The 20,643-nt window shown below is 33.7% G+C and overlaps 1 protein-coding gene across 2 annotated transcripts in view; it reads left to right on the top strand.

The window, feature by feature from the left end:
• The window catches only part of LOC119837490 (transcription factor egl-13), a 225,806-nt gene that overhangs the window by 119,126 nt on the left and 86,037 nt on the right, over positions 1–20,643 (top strand). The window contains exon 1 of one of the 2 annotated variants that reach the window (XM_038363083.1): positions 9,916–10,471. The exons of the other annotated variant lie outside the window; for it this stretch is intronic. The gene's annotated coding sequence lies outside the window, so the exon portion shown is untranslated. Of the gene's footprint in view, positions 1–9,915; positions 10,472–20,643 lie in introns of those variants that run through there. 2 annotated transcript variants of the gene reach the window in all.

The following is a 20,643-nucleotide window of genomic DNA, read 5'->3' as shown; positions in this document are numbered from 1 at the left end:
TCTGCCAATCCGCACTTGGCCAGCGTGGTGGATTATGGCCTGAACCCTCATAGGAGGCCTGTGTCCCAGCAGTGGGAACATATATGGGCTGATGATGATGATGATGAATGTTTTAATGGAATAATAATTCATTGTAATAACAGTAGTTCTCTCATGCTAGCTATAAAATACGTACCATTAATAATAGAATTTTGACATAACGGTAGTATGATAGGTGTAAGGTATCACATAATTAGCTACTTATAAATAAAATATCACTTTTTCATTCGAACCCGCGGTAGGGTCGGCATAAAACGTATTATTATAATTTACGGCCAATTAGACGAGGTGTTGCTGGCTAAACGGGTGGATCGGTTACTAATGGCTTATGTTTTCGTGTTTATACTATATTTATATTATTTTTAGATTATACGGTTAAAGACATCTATTCGGTGAAATTAATGTACGAAGTTTGCTTTTAAGTTTGTGGGTTTGCATGCGTCGTAGCCTGCAACTAAATGTCTGGTCATATGCTAGTTGATTTTCAGATTAAATAGCATTATTCATTTTTCACTCAAAACCATATACTTTTATGTTAGAAGTAGGTACTCAGAAGAAAACGAATTACAAATCGATAGTATTTTAAATCTATAAACGTTGAAAAAACGAGAGATTTTTCAGTTATTGTTCAAATAGATAGTAGAAATAAAAGAAAACCTAACTTGGGAAGGCTTAGTAATAAAATATTGTGTTTTGCGCGTTCCTTTATGAATCTGTACGAAGTGTCTCTTAATTCCGCTTCCCGCAGACGAGGTTTACAAAGTACTCAGTATTTGACAAGTACGGACAGAAAAAAAATTAACTTAGCTTTTTCATTTAAATCTCCTAAGATTTAAATTATATTCAATTCATATTCACATTAGAATACTTTATTAGTTCGTATTACTGTATTTATTAGTTCGTGTGATTTGAGAGCTTTTTTAGATCATTATATTTTATTCGTGCAATGAAAATACTAAAAAATTAGTTATTCTAAAATCTTAATATTGTGGCCAAGATAGCACAATTTATATAAAATCTGCATTGAATCCTTATTGAATGAAGTCACAAAAAAGGGGGAAGAGAGAGTTTTTACAATATGCCAGTTACGTACTTATAAAGTTATTGCGTGAATTGTCATTATAGTTACCGACAATCCCGAAAGACGTAATGTTAAAAATTATACGTAAAATATTTATTGTCAATATTCCAAACATTACAAAACCAGATAATATAAATTTTGCGCTCAAATGTTTTTGCGCACCGTACAGGGGGTGAAACAAAGCTGCCACTACTCTTGCCACTTTTTATACCGCCTCCCCTCCCCCTCCCGTCCGATGCTATTTTTGTTAACCACGTTCACAGAAAGATGGATGCGGTCTTAATCCCCACTGTTTATGGCCGCTTAGTTAAAATACTTCGGTTTTTAAGTAAACTATTAATGATAGCTGTTAAGTGTTTATTTTGTAACTTAATGTTCGCTTAGTAATGTGTTCGTGGATGAATGGTGTAGATGATATGTGTTTAAAAGTCTTTTATGGGGCCGCCTACAAGTAGGTATGTTAGATTTTCTTTACGGTTTATTTTTCACTATTTTTAAATCAGCGAAAGATATTACTTTCAAATGTTTACAATAATTTCATAAACATACTGTTATAGTTTACGAGGGATAGAGAAAAAACACAAGATTTGCATGTATGTTTTTTTTAATCATGCAGTTTACCCAATGACAATTGCAATATTGTTTTAATAAAATAGACTTAACTAGACTAATATATTTATCTATGTGTAAATAATACGTGCATAGAGGTGAAAACTTGGTTCGTTTGATCGCGCTAATCTCGGGAACTGCAGGACCGATTCCAAAATATCTTTCACTGCCAATAGTGAAAGAAATTTTAAAATCATACAATTGTATATGATAATTTGTAACATCCAATGTCCAATAGCCTATATATATAGGACAGGCGAATCCGGGGCCTCTAGTATTTTAGAATTGCTAAAATCAATATTGAAATTTTTGGTGGTGATCGTCTAACAATCAAAGCACAAACATAATAATTCATACGCCATTATCAATTCCGTTCAATACCTAATATCACATTTATTATATCACGTCATCTCCACAGATTCAATACAACCTATTCAAAAGTATAAAAACACCGCAACATCCACATAGAACACCTATCTCCGAATGAAAGACCCCGAAAGAGAATAAAGGACAAACAAAATGTCTATAAAGGCGAGACTAAACATTTCCAAGACGCTGCTGGGGGTGGAAAAAGGGGGGTTAACATACATATAATTTATACGCAATTCGGTTAACGATTTTCGACCGTATTACAAAGTGTTAGGGGTGAGAGCGACCGCAAATACTATGGCCGCGCGATAAATACTGTCCATTTATGAAAGAGCTTTGATAGTGCATTACAGGGATGGGGAGGGGGGCCATTTTATATGGATGTAGGTAGTCGTTTGTTTGAAGTATAAAGCCCGGTAATAAATTGTCGAATAGTGCTTCTGAATATCGCGATAATGTTTAGGAAAACGAGTTGATATGGAATTTTCTTATACGCCTAGCATTGCTTGTAACAATTTTAAGAATAGGAATAAAAATGGATTAAAAGTGGCATTTTTTGTTTTATTACAGCCTATGTTTTTCCATTGACAAACGAAATACCTATACAAATTTATGACTTTTAATTATAGGTATTATGCTGTGTTGTCAACTTAAATTATTCATTTCCGCGTATTACTAGTAAACATATTAATGGAATATCGCATACTAGCTGCTTTCCTCGGCTTCGCGCGATGTACATACACGCCTATGTCACTCAGTGGAGGTGCAGATTTCTAATGGTGAAATAGTTTTTGCAATTAGTCCAGTAGTTTTTGTTTGAAAACATGACAAACATACATACAAGTCTAAAAAAGTATAACAATCGCATATATTGTACTTAGTAAAAGTTGCAGTAGACAGCGAAACAATTGTAATTTAAACCAATTTACAATTCATAATGTACATCGTTCAAGCAGCATGCGCAAACTGAACCGTATGGACCGGACGATAAAGCAGTATTTGTTATAAATATGCAATAATGTACTCTAAAACTAAACCAATACGGTTGACTTTTCAATATACAGTGTGAATGTTCGGACAGTCAGTGACACCTGTTCGTAACATCCGGCCGTAATGAGCGACTAGGTACAGTTGTGTATAAAATTAATTTCGTCGTATTATTTTTAATTATCAAATATTCATATTTAATGAACCAAATGTTAAAATAAAAACTGACTAAATATTATATCAGTTTTAGATAAATACGAATTGATTTCTATCTTAACATGATTAGAAAACTAGTTTAATGAAATCTTAAAATCTTGCGTAAATCGCTTACCTTATTCATATTATATTTGTATACATTTTTAATGTGTTTGTATTATAACATTGATTATATTATTATAATATTAATATTATAAACGTGTTTTTGTGTTTGTCATTACCAGAGAGCTAGATTTAGGGGTTCCATATGTACAAATTATTTGTGCGATTTGTCATTCACTGTTTTCACTTCTTTGGCCTTTTGGCCTTGAAAAGGATTACTAGTTTTTATTTGGGTTATTGTATACTTTTAGTCGTTCTTCTTTCCTAATTCTCCCTCCCTCTCCTTCCTCCAAAACTATCCTAACTGCGCCGTGACATCCAGTAGTCACGTAATTAAACTATTTAGTCATCTGTGCTACTGGATTATTGAGTTACTAATAATTCAAAATATCTATGATAAAGTTTCTATTTGAATGACTATCATTTTGAAAATGGAATCTTTTTAGAATATAGGTTGACTATATTTCCACCCGCGGTTTCACCCGCGTGGAATTCGGTTAAATCGCTTTCATCCCCTATTTCAACCCCTTCTACCCTTTTTTCGCGATAAAAAGTATGCTATGTCCTTTCCCACGGTCAGTTCTATCTTCATACCAAACTTCATTAAAATCGGTTCAGTGATTTAGGCGTGAAAGCGTAACAGACAGACAGACAGACAGAATTACTTTCGCATTTATAGTTCTGTTAATAAATATTCTGAATGTAACTGTACAAGCGTATCGAATATAGAAATAATAGAACCTAATAAAGTTCTAGATTTGTAACAATCTTACTCTAAGATCTTTTCTTATATGTTAGCTTTTTATTTATAGTCTAAGAGCCCCTACATTGTCGACCTTCGGACCTATAAGTAGATAAGATTATTGTGAAATATTTTTTACTTATAAACACGATAATAATTAGTTTTAATCATAGTATTTCCTTGCGTTTGATTTTACGCGAGTATTATACATTTAGAAAATTAAATACTTTTAAACGGATTTTAAACGCGATTTATTCATTATATTATTTACCTGACGTTTCGAACACTTCACAGCGAGCGTGGTCGTTATAAAGTCATTAGTTTTATTCATTTTCATTTTCATCACCTTTACTTTGCTCATAACCAAACATACATACATACATACATAATTATATTTTACGACCGAAAGAACATGCCTTGGCAGGCTTGCCTGACAAATAATTCCATAAAGGTAGTAGACATAGGTAGTATCTTACTGGCCAGATAACTAAGAATACAAATCAGAAAGCATCTATAAATAAGAATAGCAAACATAACATTCGACAGGTTTAAAACCGACACCACAAAGACGAGATCAACCTTGACCACGATTTTAAAAATAACCTCTAGCACAACAAGAGGTTTATTGTTGAGAAATTTTGAAAGAATAGAAAAAATTTGATCACGAGGCAGGATTCGAACCTGCGTATCTTGCCTAACCGTAGCAACGCCTAGCCTCTCGGCCACCCGTGATCCTGCCACAGTAATCGAATTTCTTCTACTCTTTCGGTTTCATGTGCCTAAGGGTTGTTTCTTAAAATATTTAGCGTTGAAAAAAAAATCGAAAATCATCTTTATATTGCAAGTATGGAAAGATAATATTACAGTTCGTTGAATCCTTACAAATTGTTCCATAGGATTTTCCTTGTGAAGCTTGTATGCGCATAGTATGGCGGTATGACATAGGTTTATAATTGGATAATTAAACTACATCGTAAAATGTTATTCTGTTGATCGTACTTGCTTGTTACTAGTAATAAATACATACAACTTACATGGTATTTAAGCAACAAAGCACTATAAATACATAAAACGACATAAGACAATTATGAAATCATCTTTTGTATCAGATCTCCAGATCTTTCTAGTAAATTGTGTTCACGTTCCAAATTCAAAATTAGACACCAAGAACGCTATAACGCTACGTTGTAATTCGAATTGTTGAATTCGTTCTATATTTAAAAGTACGTAACGTCAATCCACACCAATCAGACAATAGAATTGTCGGCCTTACCAATTCGGTTCTATTGTTGAACGCAGCGCCCTGATTGGTGCAAAGGCACAATGGGAAACGCCCACTACACAATACCCTATTGTCAGCGGCACTGTGAGGAAATCCCGCCCAGATCATTTTTACTTGAGGAATATTTTATTTGTATTGACCTAATATACCTCGTAGATACGTTTTAATGCTCCGTTATGTAAATAGTGGTTCTGTCTATTGTATTCGAGTTAAATAAAAGAACACATAAACAACTGTATAATATCGTATATGCTAATTAATTACTTGGACCGTTCCTCAGCACAAAACTTCGTATGAAAATATCAAAACGTAATAGCAAGCAAGTTTATATTAAGAACGTTAAGGGGAGATAGAGTGTATCTCTCCAAAACGCTATTACCAAGTTTAATGAACACCCTCAAAAGAAATCATTAAATGCCCAAAGTGGCTTAAATGGGGATTTTTGTGGAAACGTTTAAAAAGTGGACTTTCACATGATCACGAAATATTAGGTCCTATTAGTAAGACTAATGGATCCATTTGGTGAGTGCTAGTTATTTTTACCCGGCAACATTTATAATAGCTTTTATTATAGTACATTACTTCTAAGTAGATACATTTAGTGTTCGGTGGAGTGATGAATGTCGTAAGGTTACTGGTATCAATTGACGCCATCAACCGGTGAACAGTTAAAGGCAGGTAATGATGATGATGATGATGATAAAGTACCAGAACTAGATTGCTGTTTGTCATTGATATCCATAGATTGAATAGATATTACAGGTAACACAAAATATACAAATGACCAGTTTTTAATTCTAGTTTATTCTACCCATATCTATCTATATGTTTGTAACTAACTCTATCTGTACCTATGTTTGTTACATTTTGTTCGTTTGAAATGCTAAACAATTTAGGATAAGTAAAATAATGAGAAGATCGTTACGGATAGAAGTAGTAATGCAGTCATTTTTGTTTTCGTAACGGTTGTCACGAGATAGCGTAAATTACATAATAATACGCGAGCAAAGTCGTGGGCGAAAACCTAGTTTTCTTCTGTAGGTAGACTTCATGACAAAAAACCTTGTAGGTTACATGTAACAACATTAGGTTAATCTGATACTGTTATAGGTTCAATTATCATTTTGTGAGTGAAATAATTATTTATGACTAGCTGTGCTCCGCGGTTTCACCCGCGTAAGTCCGTATCCCGTAGGAATATCGGAATAAAAAGTTGCCTATATGTTATTCCAGTTATCCAGCTGTCTACGTACCAAATTTCATTGCAATTGGTTCAGTAGTTTTTACGTGAAAGAGTAACAAACATCCATACATCCATACTTACAAACTTTCGCATTTATAATATTAATAGGATATTTAGTATTCATATTAGCAGTTATTTAGTGAGTCTGCGTTATTATTCACTAATTAAAAACTAGCATAGACAACATGACTTAATAAAATAAATTCTAGATATCGTAGAATTGCGTCTTCATTAGGTTAAATATAACATATCACTGCCTTAATACGCAAACGACTCATGGAAGACGCAACTAAAGATCAAAACGAAGTTTTCATAGAAGGGGAAGGGTGAAATCCGAATCTATCTCGAAAATGAGGGTACGCTAAGTAAAGATGATTTAATTGCAATAATGGAGCGGATTTTCATAGACCTGCGTTGTTTTATTTGCTTTTTGGGAGAGGTGCAAAGCACCATTAATGAATGATTAAATTTGTGTGACTGCTTATTAAAATTAAACGGTATTTTCGGTGTTTTTAAGCACGATAGCTGCCTTCGGGATATCAATTTTTATTTGAAATTAGTAAATGTGATGAATGAAAATAAAAGGTTTAATCTATTTAACTCTTTATGGAAAGCGACAGTGATAAAAAGTAACTGAAAATAAGACTATTATATTATTATTAATTTTGAACTAAACTAGGCTACAGCCTACAAATACGCTGACGATACATCTACATAATTAGTTACCATTGACCATAGACTAAAACTGCCTCGTGTCATTCCAAACCATTCCCACGCACACATCAACACATCGGATTGTACAATTTGAAATAAGAACGAATGGGAGCCGCGACGGAAGCGCGCGTAGATCGAAGCGTTCGATCTTTAAATAGATAGCGCGCGCTAAGTGACGCCAATTAGCCTGAGCCGCGCTTAACTGACACTGGCGACATTGCTAACGTTTTTGAATTTCGAAACGAATGTTTGTTTGGTCGATATGGAATTTGAAAGATACCGTCGTAGGCGATAGACTTGCGTTTTAATGGCGTGATGCGTAACGCGTAGCAGAATGTTTATTTAAGTATAAAGATTCTGTTCCATTGTTTGTTGTGACGTCATAGGTTAACAAATAACTTCTAAAATACTCACACTCTCATACTCTATTAGTTAAGGAATAACATTTGAATGAGATAAACAATGCAAAAATGGTGCCGATTATTAGTTGAATCCCAAAGTATCTACGCTACCATTTCTTATTAACTTTATAGGCATTGTTAATTTGATTGTAAATTAGTTAGTCACAAATTCAGCTTCACAAATATTCTCCTGCTAATCATTGATTAAAACTAAACACTTTCTTAACTTCATGCAACATCTTTAAAGGAATTTCAATCGAACATATCATTCTATCCTTTACAAACCACCATCTCTATCTATAAGCATAATAACTACAAGGCAGACAACTAATAATCAATTAGCATAATCACCACCGGAATCTATTCTGTTAACATTCACTGAATACCTATCTCGAATCTTACGAGCGCACCTACAATCTTTGAAACTAAAGGAAACCTTTCATTTGCAAACAACGCCAAAAACCAATCACGTAATTGCCACGGGGGGATGTCTCTGATAATCTTCATTTGGTAGATACTGAGAAGCGAGGACAAAGAGGCCCCCCCTACCTGTTCTTAGTTTTGACTTAGCTAGACTGTTTGTTAGTTAATTTAGGTGTAATGACTGTTTCATTACTCAATTAAATCTTAATAAAACGCAAATGTGATTTAATGATATGTCATGTAACGCCTGAAATACTGGACAGATTGGGCTGAGATTTGGCATGCAGATAGTTTGTATGATGTAGGCATCCGCTAAGAAGGATTTTGATATTTTCTACCCAAGGAGATAAATCCATTTTATGAATGAAAATTTTTATCATAAAAATTTATTTTGGCGAGGCAGGCGAAGTTGCGGGCAACAGCTAGTTAAAGCATAAATACAATAGATATGTATATATAATGGTAATATACTTACCTTCAAATTACAATTGAGGCATAAAGCACAGAATAACGCACGCTATAAAAATAATTTTCAGTATTTTAAAATAAAACTTACTAACATGAGAAATCGTTTCCTAACCCAATAAAGCAATTTGTAATATTTAAAGTTATATACATAGATATATTACTCAATTTAATACAAAACAAAATGTCTAAACAGCTAAGATGCGTAGGTACGTAGCAAAATAGAAACACACCCGCAGAAAAATCGATAAATGCGAAATTTAATCTCCCGTACAATATTCCAATCTGTTCAGTTTACACGTCAAACAAAAAGCAATTTTCGCTGAAACCAGTATAATAAAGCTAGAAGGGGGGACCCACCCCAGTAGATAATACTCCTCATATAAGGGAAGGGGGGACCCCGAGACATACATTCTTCCACGCCTGCGCTACGATACAATATAGGTCATACTGTTTGTATGTTTACATGTCTATATGAATATGCCTTAATTTGACTTGTTAATGAAATTTGTTCAATTTTAATAATGCATTTTGTCTAGAGGTCATTGATCTCTCCAAATTGTATTAACCAATTAAATTAAAGCAATAAAATTTTGTCTCCTTATTTTGTTCGAAGATATTATGTTCTGAATCATTAAATAAGAAATATCGTTGTTGCATAATGAAGACTGAAGATCTCTCCCTACTATAATTTTAAGCAAGTTCTGTTAAATACATCAATTGTTGCTATTATATCGGACATTATGTGTATTGTTATAACCCTTCATACACTGGAACAAACGTAACCTGTTTGTATATAACTCGGCTACAATAAAACTTTTTATAAATATGCAAATCCATTGTGGAACTAAAATCTGGCGTCGTATTTCGCCGTAGCGATGGGAAAGTCCGCCGAAACAACAATAGACGCGCCAATCCGCGTACAATAGACTATTTTCCCGGCCACGCCTCGACAATGCCTGCACGCCCTGTCGAAAAGAAAATTTTCTTCAAATACAAACGTTTTATTGTATCGACTTTTCGTACGCCCTCGCAGTACACCCACCGCGCTATTGTGGTGTGCGGCATTACAATGCCGGCTGTTCACCGCGCCACGCACACTGCATCGCGTCAAAGAAGCTCGCTGGGCGGGGCCTAGAGCGAGACGAAGATACTCCTAGTCACCTCGCGACCGGCCCGAGCGGGACGACGCGCACGAAATACAGCCAGTTAGATAAGGACGGCCGCAAGCTTTGTATAGATTCCGCGCTGTTTACGAATAGACAATTGAAAATTAACGGTATTCTAAATAGAATATTGGCAAATTTTTACAGAGTTAGCCGCGAGATGTATTCTAGATGGTAATTGCGTGTTGAGGTGGTAGCGTTCCATTGCTAATTTGCAAGTAAGGATGGTAAAAGGACGGCATTGTTCGTAGGGCAGTGACATTAGGTCGGTGCGTCCTTGTCGCTCGCGAGCGGCGCGGGGCGGTGGTCAATTGTAGCGCGCGCTTATTGTCAGCAAGCTTCGATCTGTTAGCATTGTGTGTTGGGAGTGCGTGGTCGGCGGACGTATCCACGCTCCGTGTGTAAACGATCGCGGCTACGAACTCATCGTGACGATTTTTATTTTTGTTTTGTGTGTGTTTGTTTTCGTGACTGGGACTGTGTAAAATGCCAAAGAATTGTGTTTGGACTATTTGACGTGTTTTTGTTGGTTGTTTTTTTTTCATTTATTTTTTTTTTTTTTGTTGTCGTCGGTCGTTAGATTATTACTGATGTCTCGAAAGGCGAGAGGAACAATGCTCACTCATTTGAAGGTAAGATTACATTTGATTATATTTTATTGTGGGATTGGGGTTCACTTATTTATTAAATTTGATAAATGAAGGCAGTTTAACATACCAAACATTATTATAATTTCGAGTTGACGTTTTAATACGTTCAATTGATGTCACTGGGCTTATAAGATTGTTTTTCGAATTTATTTGTCGTAAAAAACTGTCGTGAATTAAGCGAAGGTAGGGAAATAGGGTGTTGTAAAACAAGTCTTTATTTTAAATAATTGTTGCTAAGTTGAATGATTCTTCGATGTCTTGTACATATTTTTTAGTTTGTATCGGAGTGTATTGGTCAAATATTTGTTCGAGTTAGACTTCAGTTTATGTTCTTTATACCTTAGTGCTTAAGATTAGAATTCTGCTTAGGTGTCTGTCTACATTTAAAATATTGTCTAGATTTTAGTACTCATTACTATACATTTAGATAGATATTATGATGTATATGTAATACGATAGTTGTCCCGACTTTGACGTCAAGAATTTTAATTTAATAACCTATTGAATAAAATTCATTATCGTAATGTTTTTGTGAATAGCGTATATACGAAATATTTTTTCACGTTTTGAATGTAAATTCCATATGAAAGGACGTTTTAAATGTGTCGAAAAATTGTCTCATTATTTTCCTTGTCGTGGGACAGACGTATGTATGTACTTATGTACCTTGTGGATAGTTAAGTGGCCACTTGACACACTTGGCGTTATTCAGAGACGTTTGTAATAGTTACTTAAACTTCATTATTTTTTTTAATGTGTAACTTAATATTACAATTGTAAGATTATGTTTATTTGAGATTTTCGTATTATATTCGACAGGACTGTTTAGGTTTTTACCTAGTTTTAGGTCTTGCGATTTTTTAAATTGAATATAGCTTTAATTTATATACTACTTACGTAAATATTTTAATTGGGTTTAAAACAATATAAATAAGTCATAGTCTCAACAAGATCATTAACCCACCATTTATGGTTTTTACAAATGCAGATTTCGACGTAAGTAGGTTTACACAAGTAGTTTTCGAGTTTAATTGGGTAGAAAAAAGTCGACAATTGAGCAATTTTCATGAGGTGTCAACTGTCAACTGTCAACAATTGTAACATTATTATAAATGTTCAATATATGCCTATTTATATGACATACTTATATGTATTTCCATATATACATAATGTTAATGTTACATTTATTGTATGTATATATCTTAATATATATAAATAACGTGTCACGTTGTCTGTCCGCGATGTACTCCTAAACTACTCAACTGATTCAAATCAAATTTGCGCACCATGTGCAGATTGAACTTAAGAGATAGGATAGTTTGTATTATTTCAATTGCGATAAATAACTACCCGGGCGGAGCTGGGGCGTGCAGTTAGTGTTGTACAAATTATAAACTTGTATGTCTGAAAAACACGAACAAAACTACTAAACAGTTCTGGATAAAACATTTTATCGGGTAATTTTAAATGAGCAAAGGAAATTTATGTTGACTACAGAAAATTCCAAGGGATCAATCAAAGAATATTTAATACATATTTAAATAAAAGTGCTCGATAATGTAAAGAAAATGATGATAAGCCTTTTGAGACACTAATTTAATAGACTCACGCGAGTTAAATTGGGGAAAAATGAATATGATAAAACTAAACATCACAGTTAATCAATGTTAGTAGTAACTAAATTGTCTCACTTGCTCTTATATATCCCTAGAAGCAAGAAAATTATTTAATACTAGCAATCGTAATCAGAATAATAAGACAAACTCGTGATATATTATATTGTCACGGTTCTTTGATAATTGTACAAAAATTGAAATAAATCAGTCGGTTGAAATCGAGTCCTAGCAATCGGTTCATCATATAAAATCAATCATACAAACGTACAAGCAAACATACGATCGACATATGATTTTTCTGTGTGGAGATACACAAACCTACCTTCTCTTCTTTGGGGATTTTGTCAGTTTGTGTGACTACACGGGCAAACTTATAATTAAATATAAAGTAATACAATATTAAATAGATGTAGACATCTTTTACTCAACTTTCATAAATGATGATAAATTAAACTTAGCTTTTTAAGTTATTCCGACACTCAAAACAATCAGTATTTTCTCTTGACTTTGTTTTGTTATCCTCAGAACTTTTGAATGAATGAACCGATTCTGATGATTCTATTTTTATATAAAAGCTGTTACTTTTGTATGGTCCCAGTTTCATTCTGATAAATAAATAAAAACTTATCTAAACATATATATCTAAATATCATAAAGGCCAATCTCGATAGCATCATGGCAATAAATTGTTAAATATACCAGACCCTTATATTCTGGTTAAGCAGCCTTAGTTGTAGTTCTTGAATTGATGGGTGACCGCCCAGTGGTTCAACCATAGATTCATCGGTTCAAGACGCGTTAATCATAGGACATTGCTTGTGCAAAATGGTCTTTCAGACAATTCATCATCATCATCAGCCCATATTTGTTTCCACTGCTAGGACACGGACCTCCTATGAGTGTTCAGGCCGTAATCCACTACGCTGGCCAAGTGCGGGTTGGCAGATGTCACATGTCGTCGAACTTTTTTGATTCTTGGACATGCCGGTTTCCTCACGATGTTTTCCTTCACCGTTTTTAAGCTGTAGTGATTTATAAGGATTTAAATCTCACAATCAAAATAAGCAGTGCAGCAAAAAAAAGCAGTGGTGGCTTAGTGGTGAGAACCTCGGACTTCAAAATCGATAAGTCGGGGTTCGAGACCGGGCGAGCGTGCAGGAATTAAATTGATTTTTCAATTTATCTGCGCATGTGGATAACATCACCACTGCTTAAACGGTGAAGGAAAACATCGTGAGGAAACCGGCATGTCCAAGAATTAAAAGTTCGACGACATGTGACATCTGCCAACCCGCACTTGGCCAGCGTGGTGGATTATGGCCTGAACCCTCATAGGAGGCCTGTGTCCCAGCAGTGGGAACATATATGGGCTGATGATGATGATGATGAATCAAAATAAGAAATCCTAAGTGAAAACGATTTTATTAAGGAGGCAGGGACCTGCATCTTTTCCACCTTTGATTGTGTAAAAGATAAAATGTGAATGTTTTTACAAGAGTATCACACTTTATGTAAATTCTGTTGATGATTCATATCTTTATAAACCGCTAGCCGAGCTATAGAGATGTCTATCTCATATCTGTAGATATACCGAAACAAACAAATTAAAAAAACTCGTTTAATTATGATTAATACATAATTAATAAACGTCCAAAACAGTTATTAGCACACTTAGGTATGTCGGAATAATATATAACTATATCGATATTTTATTGTGTTGTTAAAATTTTTCATAAACCGTCACTTGTATAATTCATTTTGCAATTAATAAGTTATGACTTTATAACTAACTAGCTGCCCCCCGCAGGTTCACCCGCGTAAGTCCGTATCCCGTAGGAATATCGGGATAAAAAGTTGCCTATATGTTATTACAGTTGTTCAGCTGTCTACGTACCCAATTTCATGCAATCGGTGCAGTAGTTTTTGCGTGAATGAGTAATAAACACACACACATCCTTACAAACTTTCGCATTTATAATATTAGTAGGATAGAAAATAGGATATTTGTTCTTTGTCTGGTTACACAATTCCATGTGAGAGTTTTATAAGTTAACTAGCTGTGAAAGAATCTTTGAAATCGGCCCAGCAGTTTTTGCGTGAAAACAACAACATACAAAAATACAAAAGTTTCCTCAGAATTTATGACTTACATACGATGCGTTGGTAGAACTGGGAGGCTGTGATGACGTCTTATTAGCTGACCCGGCAAGCGCTGCTCTGCCTTACTCTTATCATTTAGGGGTATGAAAAATAGATGTTGGCTGATTCTCAGACCTACCCGATTTGCATAGAAAATTTCATGAAAACCGTTTTAGTAGTTACGGAGGAGTATAATAACTAACATTGTTATACGAACATTTTATATGTATAGAGATAGGGGGTACTATTTGGAACTATTGAGCTGATTTTAAAAATTTATTTTACCTGTGCATTTGTATATGGTCCCTAATTGCTATAGGCTATATATACCTACTACGGTTGAATCCGGGACGAAAGCTAGTGCTACATTATAACAGAATATGAATAATCTTGAGACTTTGAATTACGATAAATACCTATGTAATGTAGGTAGGAAGGTATCTATTATATAATTTACTATCGGTCCGTCCCGGCTCCGCCCGTGGTATATATAGTCTATAGGCTTCCTCAATATATGGGCTATCTAACACTGAAATAATTTTTCAAATCGGACCAGCAGTTCCTGAGATCAACGCATTCAAACAAACAAACTCTTCAGCTTTATAACATTACGATAGATTAATATTTCGTAGGCATGTTTTCACGACAAATCGTATAATGTAATATCTATCGATGTGACGCAACAAATATAATATGGAGCGCATAAAACCACACGATTTAAATATAACCCGTTAATACTAAAGTATTTTATTCCTCGGTAAATAATATAAAATTACTCAACGCCGGATGTTTGAATGTGTATTATAAAACTCAGGCCGAATTCTTTTCGTATGAATATGTACGTACTTGATTTCACCACAAACCGGTGTTTAATATAATCGTCTGTTAATCTCGTTTCCATCAAAAACACACGTTAAACGACTGTTTTTTTAACATCGGTTAATTAGTCAATGAAAACAGCGCTTAGGTAACAGGTATATAGTTAACCGACTGTGTCAGGAGGGTTGATTTTGGAACGTATATTTATGACTGTATGACCATTCTTTGAAATGCACTATAATCTAGACTGTTGGGCGGAATTCCACATATTTCGAAATATCGTTGCATTCAAATTGGTGGTAATGACAGAAACTATATATATACTATCTGCGTCCCGCGGTTTTACCCCCGTAAGTCTGTATCCCGTTGCTTATGTGTTATTCCAGTTGTCCAGCTATCTACGTACCAAATATTATTGCAATCGGTTTAAGATCATATTTCAGAACCTTACCTTACAAAACAGGTGGTAAATAATAAATGTATTATAACGTATTTTGACGGCAAAAGCGCTTCTATAAAAAGTCTAATGAATAAATGTTTGAGTTCACATTGTCTCTGTTGATACCTGACATACATACGTTTGTAATATAACCAGTTTTTTCCCGCGGCTTCGCACGCGTTAATTCGGAGTGGTTTAATAGATGTAATTAAAAATAAAAACCTTCCTCTTGAATCACTCTATCTATTAAATCACTATCTAGAGCCCCATCAAAATCCGTTGCGTAGTTATGCATACATAGCGACATAGGGACAGAGAAAGTGACTTTGTTTTATACTATTTAGTGATTCAATATTATAATACGTAGGTATAATTATAGTTCATATTACTAGACATGTATAAAATATAAATCAAAGTCGCCGTTGTCCCTATACATGCCCTTTAAAAGTACGCAACGGATTTTGATGCGGGTTTTTTTATAGATAGGGATTCAAGTGGAAAGTCTACAACATGCATTATTTCGTACTGCATCCTAATAAAAAAAATATTATGCCTTACCTTTACTGGATTAAAAACTAGGTAATGTTGATAAAAAAATTTCATTGCTATCTGTACTTATTCGCACCAACCCTTTACAAACCCTTAACCGTTTACTTTTAGATGTGAAGTTATAATACTTTTTCGGCGATAGGTCTCCCTTATCACTTCTTATCTTACCGAACAATTTGTTTCATATTTAAAAATTCATATTTAATATAACTACATACACAAGGTAAAGGATGTAATGAAAAGACTACAAAATATTATAAATCCATCTAATATTAATTCACTGCACGTTTTCTACTCTATTTTGAATGGAGTATAAGTTTTGTTTTCTTTGCCTCTAGTTCATTGAATATGATTATGTATATGTACCTATATGATATTATAGATATACATAATCTAATGATACAAATAGAAGCTAATAAATACAACTAGGTAATAAGGTTAAGAAAGCTTCGAGTTTCCGAAAAACCTATTTCAATACGAAAGTAGAATAACTACAATTGTTTTTACAAACATTATATTTCATATCAACTAACAGGAAACCGTATAGTATTTATATAAAACATTGCTGCAATCAAAACAGTCGTAAATTCAATCGAATAAACCCTAACATATAACGGATGCAGTGGATATTAAAAAATAACTTTAAACATGTCTATGTTTATATATCTATAGGTCCGGCATAAAATGCGGTCTGCTAAAGATGTATCGAAGTTGATGGGATGCGGTTACATCGGTAGTTTATTAAACATTGTGGTCGGTTATGGCGTGTTAAAGTTTATAAGGGAACTTGCTTTTATCGCTGTTAACCGCTTGTTTGTGTCTTAGAGTACCTTGCTTTGAGTGGAATATTTTGAAGATTTTTAATGTTTGATCTGATTTCTATTAATACCTATTTAAAATCATAATTATTTTCTTTAATCATCGTCTGACAACAGTGAGTCAGATTCTAAAATAGAACCAATTCTCAATAAATTTCATAAGCAAAATAAAAGAACCTAGTCGAACTGAGAACCTCTTTCAAATTGAGAACGTTGGTTACTAAAGACGCAACCGGGTGGGTGTTTAGTATGAATTTCAGTTACCATATTATGGTATATACATACGATCTTTACATATTACATATAATAATATATGATTAATACAAATGATAAATAAATTTGTGAAAAGTTCAATTTATACTTAATAATATTATTGAAAAACATTTTAAAACTACTCAATTGTCAGTGAAATTTATTAATCTTTAAAACAGTAGACCAGATACGGAAAATATAATCTATTTATTAATAAAGCAATAATCTCATAAAAGTGCATTTATATATTATATATATACAAACACATAGCATGAATACAGACGTTAAGATGTGGGTTTACGATACATAATGTTATTTCCAAAACTTTGTATATCGAGATTATTGCTTCAGTCATTCGATATGCGTTTGATTTTCACGTGTTTGTTTATTGGAATATTGTGCCATAAAATTTGCAGACTTCGCCGATGCTTTGATATGTCTACCTGAAATAGACCACCAGATAGATCTGTTATTAAATTCTAGAAAATTCTAGAATATAGCTAGGTATTTGGTGACTTAGGAAATGACTGATGATGAGTAATATTATTCTATTTTATTAAACCACTGGTGTTTAAATCCTTTCTTTAAAAAAGCAAAATGGTTTGTATCTCACAGGGACTAAATGAAAACATAATGCTACATAGTTCGATAGAACTTTCTTAATTCTATCGAAACAGCACGAAGATACAATAAAAATGATCCTATACTCATATGCTATGCATTTAATAGTAATTTAATTTGTGGTCGAGTTCCTTATTTCTGAACATACGCATCGTTCTCTCTTAGCACACTTTTTTATAAAAACTTCAGCTTTTTATAATCTATAATCACTCAAACATTTGCCAACAGTTTATTTCAAGTAGGTGTAATTCATTATTTAATAAAAACACGTTATCATTCGTACATTGGAGAAATGTTTGCGCACAAGTGAGCGACCCGGGTGTTAGACATTTATTATAATATGACCTATATTTTTAAATCACACGTCAATAGTAAACAACCTTACTCCTATCACATCCGATCAAATCAAGTACGTCAGACACGTAACACGTTAGCATTATGGATTATAATTCACACAACTCGGCAGCATTATCTTCACCCCACTTTTTTAAATTCCCATCACGTTGTAACTTAGATTTGTTCGTCCCATTGTGAATATGTAAGAATACAGATTATGTTATGGCAGAAGACTTATTGAATCCGATTTACGCATTTCATATAGAGTAGGAATTTTGGTATTGAATTACGTTTATGTATGACTATTATAATTTTTTGTACCTACAGGTCACGTGTTTGTGATAATTTGTTTTTTATGTTTATGTTTTAACACTACATTTATACACAACCTCTTTTAAACAGTTTATGTTAAGATGTCGCAGTAAACAAGATCTAAGTAAACATATCAATTATCATTGAATAAATCAATCAAGCTTACAATATCACAAAAGCGAGCGAATTAAAAAATCAGCTTCGAAATAATACAAACATTTCATAGTAGATTAATCATTCATAAAATCCTTTAAAATAACGGCTGATTGGCCAATTATTGTCACGGAACGCCTGTAATTTCATTTGGCACCCTTTTAAAAACAAGTCGGTCCGATTTTCATACGAAATAAACTCGATTGTGCGACAATGCTTCCCCATTGATTTGATGCCTTTGTCATTCGTCGTAGACAACGGCCTTCCATTTCTTTCGATGCTACGTACTTGGGGACTTAATAGTGAGATCCCAGCGGTTTTGGTGTACAAACTGAAAACAATTTAATTATAGTTTTGTTCGGTTTTTCTTATAGGATTACAAATTTATCTAATGCGAAAAAGGAATATTAATTTTATCCTTGGAAGTCACGGTTATGTCAAATTTAATATGTAGTTAAAATTGAATGTTATAACACTTTTAATGAAAAGTTATACGTCATGTTTTTATGTACTTACTTTGTATTAAAGGTCCCAATAGGTAATAAGTTTTCTACACTTATCTTTTTAGTCCGTAAAACATTTAAACTGCGATAACAGTTTTCTAACATTGTCTTTGAGGAGTTTGTATAATCCGCACCAAGTTTAAAAACATTAAAACATCAAGATCAGTATTAGATCGTCTAACGCTCGTCACTCGAACCGCGTCCCTCAGAAAGGGTCGTAGGTGCATTACTTGTACCCTATTGTTTGCAAAGAACCCTTCGGTTTACAGCACGTGTTTTATTGTGCAATTACAGGACAATTATTGGGGCTAGTGAATGTTAAGGAAGTGCTATTGTTGGTGTAAGGTGGAAGGGCCAACGATAATGTTCCTGATGGAAACGGGTGTATTTGAAAAGTAATACACGGTACATCTTGCATTTATGATAATATCAGAAATGTCGCGTTTTCGGGGGCAAAAACGAGTATTTCATAGCTTATGTGTATGCTTGTACATAAGTATCATCAAAATCTGGTAAGCTGTATTCGCATGAATGAGTTACAAACAGGCATTATTACTAAATCTACCGCTTATAAGGAATATCATATAACATGTCTGAAAGTAATATATCTAAGTATAAGTAAAATAATTCATACTACATTATATGTAAAACAGACAGATAATACTAATAAATTGGCGAATATAAATTGATACTATTCCATCAATAGTTAGAGTGATTTAAAAATTTGCCAACCTTGACACAATTCAGATCGAATCTACCTACTCTGGACGTGCCTTCTTGCTCCATGGCTGGATCGTGAAACAAAGGGTTTCCTGTACAATCGTCATACGAGATGAGTAGGAAACGCCCATTACAATACACCTTTATTATAAACTCACACGTGTTCTGCCTGTGAGAAAGGATTTGGATCAGTTTTCTTTACGAACGTCGCATTGTTGGCTGGATAAAGAGTGGAGGTTTAGAACAAAATTGAGATTCCGCGATTCGTTTATATTAATAAAAGATAATTGCCATGACAACGGATAGTTATTCAATTATTTGAAATACGAATAAATAAGTAAGTATACTTAAAGAAGAGTTCATAAGTGACAAGAAAGTAGTTGGTAATGTACGGGAAAGATAATATTCGCAATGCTGAAATTATATCGCAAAATGAGCACAAAAAAGCAAGCCCCAAACTGCAGTTTACCTAACATCAGTGTTCCGGTTCATCAATGCGAGAAAACAATAAAATACACTACATATGATCTACCAATGTACGAATATTGCATGCGGGTTGGCAAAAAACTGCACTCCGATTGTATTGGAAATTGGATATTTTTCGATGCCCCAGATGCGTTAATGGCGCCCATGTGTGTGAAGAGAACTAATGTTTTTATGTTCATTTTTGCTTTTATTCAATGAATGTAATTAATGGATCTTGTACGCGAAATGGCAAGAAATCCTTGCTAAATTATTGATGGAAAATACTAATTTAGGTAATTAAGCATTTTATAAATACGAGCACGGTTACTTACAATCAATATATATATAAACTCCATCATTGTCTAGATTTTCCTGCGATGCTATTATGTATTCAAATTTTCCCCCAAAAAGT

This window comes from Zerene cesonia, chromosome 27, assembly GCF_012273895.1.
Source record: "Zerene cesonia ecotype Mississippi chromosome 27, Zerene_cesonia_1.1, whole genome shotgun sequence".
Taxonomy (NCBI): Eukaryota; Metazoa; Arthropoda; class Insecta; order Lepidoptera; family Pieridae; genus Zerene; species Zerene cesonia.
Note: the sequence above shows the minus strand (reverse complement) of the source record. Positions and strands in the feature narration are given on the sequence as shown.